Consider the following 6685-nt stretch of genomic DNA (forward strand, 5'->3'; position numbering starts at 1 on the left):
CAGCTTTTCAATATAAATAATAGTTTAATGATAAACTTAAAAGAAGACACAAACACACACATGACGGACTTGTCCGTAAACGATCTCTCTCTCCCGCACGATCCCCTGCAGTCAGCCTTTATCCCTCACAGAGGCATAATTAGCCTAATACGGGACCGGGTTTGTAGGATCATGACCCGGCCCTGCCCTCCGCCCTGCCACAACAACATAAAGGAGAAGTGTTGGATTTTTTGAGAAACCACAGTGGTGAAAATTATTTAATAATAAAACAAGACATCAGACTTACTGGAAAACACTAGAAACAAACAAAATTGTACGTAAAAAACTACAATTAGATTTTTTTGATACAGTTAAATATTTACACTGTTTAATGGGATAATTCACCCAAAAATGACAATTCTCTCATCATTTACTCACACTTATGCTGTCTCAAACTTTCATGACTATCTTTTGTCTGCGTAACACAAACAAATATTTTTTGAAGGATATAATTGTATGTGTTTGTCCAATACTGTGCATGTCAATGGGGTCTAAAACTTTCAAACCTCAAAAAGGCAGCATAAAATTAACAGAGTGACTTTTTGAACAAGGTGTAAATAGCACCTTCCACGCACCGTGGCAATTTGAAGTCCAACTGTATAGTAGAAACACTCAAATTGTAGACAAATGCACCCCCGTGTCGCTGCAGTGGCGTGGGTTGTTATGACTTTGTTTTTTGTGCTGACGATCCGGTTTTGATTCCGCTTTTTGTCCCATTTTTTCCCATAATGTTTCCTGTCTCTACTCTTAATATTTCCATTTAATACTACTTATAATGATGAAAAAATAGTATTATAAATGTTGATTTTCTTGCTGTGATTTGGTCACGGTGAAAGTCAGGGAGTTGAGAGAAATGTTTGAGCCTTGTAAAATTAACCATGGTTTTACTTTAGTAATATTGTAGTAACCATGATTTTTTTTTTTTTTCTTATTTTGTGGAAGTCATATTTTTTATGCATTTAACCATGGTATTAATACAGTGATATGGTTGTAATATCGTAACCATGTTTACTTTTGTGGTTACAATGATTTTTACCATAAAATACCATGGTGATACTATGGTAACTGTTGTAAAACCATGATTCATTTTTGGAAAGGACAGGTTAGTTTAGGGGTATGGGTTGGAAAAAACACAGTAAACACGTTGCAATGATGCCACTATACTGTATGTTAGTATTTAATTATGGTTGTAAATAGTATCTGCCACTTACAGCAAAGAGCCTCTGCCTAAAAGTAATTGTAAAGCAGTCAATGGCAGAAGGAGGCGAGAACCGGCTTGATAATATAAATAATATTTTAATGACTAAACTTAAACCAAAAGACAAACACACACACATGACGGACATGTCCGTAAACGATCTCTCTCTCCCACACAACCCTCCGCTGTCGGCCTTTATCCCTCTCGGAGGCTTGATTAGCCTGATAAGGGACCGGGTGTGTAGAATCACACTGCCACTGTCATCCATATGACTCAAGTGTTATACATGTCTTCTGAAGTAATATAACCATTTTTGGGTGAGAAAAAGACCAAAATGTAACTCCTTTTTCACTATATACCTTGACGTCTGCAGTCTCCTTGGCACGATCATGAGAGAAGCTTGATTACACTTCCTTGCACTTGATGCATGAAATGCATTAGTTTTACTACAGTGATATTGTAGTATCCATATAGTTGCCGTGGTTTTACTATAGTAATGTTGAAGTAACCATGACTCTTGTCTATGGCCAATTTTGTGGTTACTATGGCTTACTACAAATACAATGATATGGTTACTGTAGTATCTATGTTACTGTAGTAAAACCATGGTTACATTTTCTTATTGGACTGTCAACCCTAATTACAAATATTACTGTTGGACGAGCTACTTTTTCTTAGGAGTTTATAGTGTAGCTAACTACTTTTTTAAAAGAGAGGCTTGACTGTATTTAAACTGCATGTTATGAGTAGCTTGTAGCTTGTGAAGGTACCGTTTTAAAGTAACACTGTTAACGAATGACCTCAACTGGATGTAGAGTCCATTCTGAAATGCTCTGTACTAGTGTGTGTGTGTGGTAGTGGGGGTGTGGTCGAGAGCCGGCTTGTGATTGAAGAGAGAGATTGGGAGATGAGAACAGTAAGGATAATCACCTGTCAATGATTGTCTGTAACTGCTGTTTGTCATTTTAGTGAGAGTGGAGACAGAGTTAAAAGCTAGCCAGCTGCCAGTAGAGGTTAGAGAGGGTGTAACAGTTCAAGGAGCCTGTGTAAACCCTGTTATACTGGTGCCAAAACCTGGGAACTTTGGAAGAAGGGCTCCATGGTCTGCTCCACTGGGCGAAGTTATCCAAGCACTTGAAGACATGCAACAGACTCAACATCAGGAGCATTCCAAGCTCAAATGGAGGAATGGCGGGGCTCTTTGAACAGACTGAGACCGCCTCCAGATGGCCGAAAGCCATGTGGGCGATTCATCTGCTTCTGCTGCTGTCCAGGGAAGCCCAGCTCGTGGCTCAGCATCTCCCCGCAGACATCTGAGTGGAGTATGAGGCTATGAAGAAAGCAATCTTACAACAGGTTGGCCCCACTCTAGAAAAACAAAGTCAGCGTTTTCGCTTCCTCATGCTCGGCAATGTCAGCCAGCCGTTTGTTTATGCCCAGCTGCTCTGTGATGCCTGCCAGAAGTCGGTTCAGGCCGGGGAGGAGTGCGATGCCGAGGAGGTGATCGATCTGATGGTGTTGGAGCGATGCATTGCTCGTCTGCCAAGGAGAACCGCAGAGTGGGTCTAATGCCATCACCCGGTGTTGCTGGATGACACCATCCAGCTGGCAGAGGATCACATGGCAGCCTCTCCAGGGGCCGGTGAGCCCTCGTCATCATCTCTCTCTCTTCTCTCACTCTCCCCTCCCCTGCCTCTTGTCCAGTTCCCACTCCTTGGAAGTGGGGAATTCTCCCCCCTAAACTGCTTCCTCAATTTTGGGATTTGCCCATTCCTCCCATTCCCTCTGTCCTTCTCCACTCTCACTCCCAGGTTGGTGGACCCGCTGCTGTAGGCGCGGATGTAAAGTCTGGGCAGATTTGCTGGAGCTATGGGGAGCCTGGGCATTTCCAGGACCAATGCCTGGTAATGGAGGTGATGACAATAGTTCATGTCCCCAATGCTCCAAAGGCCACCCCCAATCGAGCTGGGATGTACCACATATCCTTGAGTATTAAGGGGGGTACATACCAGGCCTTGGTGGATTCAGGTTGCAGCCAAACCTCCATCCATCAACGCCTGGTTTGAGATTTTAAGAGTCTTTGGGTGCTAGTCACAAGGTGAATGTAAGGTGTGTGCATGGCGATATAACGATTATTCTGTAGTGACTGTGACAGTTAAATTCTGGGGACAAAAGCATAGTGTTGAGGTGGCGATTAGTTCCTGCCTCACTCATCCGCTAATTTTGGGCATAAATTGGCTAGCGTTTTCAACCTTTTCTAAGGGACATTTTTGCAGATGGGTCCTTTAACAGAGATTCTCAGTGTGGGATTTGTGATGCATTGGTTGGGGAGGGAGCCGGATCCATCTATGTCAAATCTGTGTCATTATGACGTAAAGGAGGGGTAATTCTCGGCTTCCCTAACCCTTAGAGGATTCCCCGCCATGGATTTCACTCTGGAGCAGACGTGAGACTAGACTCTTAGGCACACCTTTGACCAAGTGAGAGTGATTGATGAGCAATGTCTACAGCCAGACATTGCAGACGCATAGCCGTACTTTTCTATTATAAATGATTGGTTGTATCGAGTGATGCAAGATGCTCAGACAAAAGAAGATAAAACCCAGTTATTGACACCGAAGAGCTGTCGGGGAATGCTATTCCAGACGTCTTATTATAATCCGATGGCTGGTCAATTAGGGTGAGAAATTACACTAAATGTCTAATGGTGGTGTGCAGAATGCCATGAATGTCAGCTAGTGAATCAACCAGCGACCCCAAGAGCGCATTTGTGCCCGCTTACTTTGATCAAGGTCCCTTTCGAAAGAATAGGTAAGGACCTCATCAGGCCATTAGAGTGGACAGCACGTGGACATCACTTTGTGTTGGTTCTGGTGGACTGCTCAATGCGATATCCAGAAGCAGTGCCTCTATGCAACATTTCAGCACGTAGTGTTGCGGAGGCATTCTTCAGAATTATCTCCTAGTGGGGATTCCCAAAAAATACTCACTGATCAAGGCACTACTTTCATGTCCTGTACACTATGCAAGCTGTTCGAATTATTGGGAATTAAATAGATTCGGACAAGTGTGTACCATCCACGAATGGATGCTATATAACAGGGAAGCTTGGCTTCAGCAATTTACACAGGGAGATAATGTCCTTGTATTACTACCCACATCAAGCTCCAAATTACTCACAAAGTGGCAAGGGCCCTTTGAGGTCACATGGCGAGTTGGAGTAGTTGATTATGAGGTTAAAGTAATGGATGGGGTGGAGCACAGCAAATTTACCATCTCAACCTCTTAAAACCATGAAGGGAGGTGATCCTTGTGCCTTTGTTGATGGTGGTTCCAGAGAGGGGGGAGCTCGGGCCGGAGGTTAATGTAAAAGCCAATCGAGGTGCCCCGGTCACTTGCTGAGGCCACCTCTCACCATCACAAGTCATGGATGCGGCCCGGTTGCAAAGAGAATTCTCTGTGTTCTCACCTCTTCCCAGTCGTATGAACACCATATTGAAACAACCCCAGGGGTAGTGGTATGCAGTCGTCCCTACCGAATTAAAGGCCATGCTCGATATTGGTGTAATAGAACAATCCCACAGTGACTTGGCCAGCCCAGAGGTGCTGGTTCCAAAGAACGACGGCTCAGCCCGGTTCTGTGTGGATTATAGAAAGGTCAACGCAGTGTCTAAATTCGATGCGTATCCAATGCCTTGTATTGACGAACTGCTCAATCGGTTGGGTTTGGCTCATTTTTATTCAACACTGGATTTGACAAAGAATATTGGCAGATCCCCTTAACACAAATGTTTAGTGAGAAAAACCTTCTCCACACCAATTCGTGACCATATCGTTGGTTGGGTGGAGGTACGGTATCTGGGGTTTCACTTAGGTCAAGGGTGCGTCCCCAAATTGATAAGACCGCAGCGATTGTGGCCTGCCTGAGATCCAAGACCAAAAAGGAGGTGAGACATTCATGGGGCTTCCTGGCTACTAAAGAAGGTTTGTGCCTAATTATTCGAATGTCATCAGCCCATTGACTGATCTCAATAGAAAGAGAGCCCCTCACCCGGTCCAGTGGATGGACCCATGTCAACAGGCTTTTTTTTTCTTTTTTTTTTCTCCCTTTTTCTCCCCAATTTGGGAATGCCCAATTCCCACTACTTACTAGGTCCTCGTGGTGGCGCGGTTACTCAGCTTAATCTGGGTGGTGGAGTACAAGTCTCAAGAACCACTTAATCGTGACCACGAGGAGGTTACCCCATGTGACTCTACCCTCCCTAGCAACCGGACCAATTTGGTAGCTTAGGAGACCTGGCTGGAGTCAGTCAGCAAACTCTGGATTCAAACTCGTGACTCCAGGGGTGGTAGTCAGCATCAATACCCCCCACCAGACTTTTATGCAGGTGAAAGCTGTGCTTTGTGGTGGGCTATTGTTACATGTTCCTGATGTCTCTCTGTGATGAGGAGGAGGGCGGGGCCTGTGAGGGGGATAAAGTCTAGCCGGAGGCACACTTTACGTTGATTGTTTACATTTCATTGACGTTGCCACGTCCTTGCCTGTCCTTTAAACTGTTACAGTGCTGCCGAAACCAGGGAGGGATGCTCTGTCATGGAGTCCTCCACTCCCATCTGCCAGGGGAGCAGCCTTGGCCGTCTGCCTGGGGATGGAGGACTCGCTGTCATCCACCAGGGGACAAGCGAGCTGCGTCTGCCAGAGGGCAGAGGAGTGGTTGAGGACCGGGCGATCCTTGAACTGTTACACTCTCTCCTTTTGTTTTTACAGATCAACACGTCAGACAGAGGGTTGAAGGGTCGAGGGGGAGGAGCGCCCTGTGCTATACATCAGTCGGAAGCTTTCGGCAAGAGAGGCAAGGTACAGCACAACTGAGAAGGAATGTCTGGCCATCAAGTGGGCCGTCCTCACCCTTCTGTATTACCTCCTGGGATGGGCTTTCACCCTCTGTTCAGATCACGTGTTGGAGGAGTAATAGGCAGGCTGGATGGCTCCCTGGCCTGAGTCGGGCGATGGGGATATGTGGTAGTGGGGGCGTGATCGAGCGCCGGCTTGTGAATGGAGAGCGAGATCAAGAGATGAAAACGGTAAGGATCATCACCTTTCAATGACTGTCTCTAACAGCTGTTTGTCATTGTAGTGAGAATGGAGACAGAGTTAAAAGCTATCCAGATGCTTGTAGAGGGGAAAGAGAGAGCCCTGCGCACACACCTGAATGAATATTTGCTCACTTTGGATCCTGCTACCACACTGGTCATATTATTTGAAAAATGCTTTTAAATGTATGTCTGTCAAGTTGCAGTCAAAACCCATTGGGGTTTAGAGAGATGTGGGGAAGTTAAAACATCGCTAGGAGCAGGGTCAAGCCAAGACAATATAACCAAATTCTCTTTATTAGTTAAAATTACCCTGATATTTAACTTTACCTTTAGATGTCTCTTCCTAGATGG

This window comes from Xyrauchen texanus, chromosome 7 (assembly GCF_025860055.1).
Source record: "Xyrauchen texanus isolate HMW12.3.18 chromosome 7, RBS_HiC_50CHRs, whole genome shotgun sequence".
Lineage (NCBI taxonomy): Eukaryota > Metazoa > Chordata > Actinopteri > Cypriniformes > Catostomidae > Xyrauchen > Xyrauchen texanus.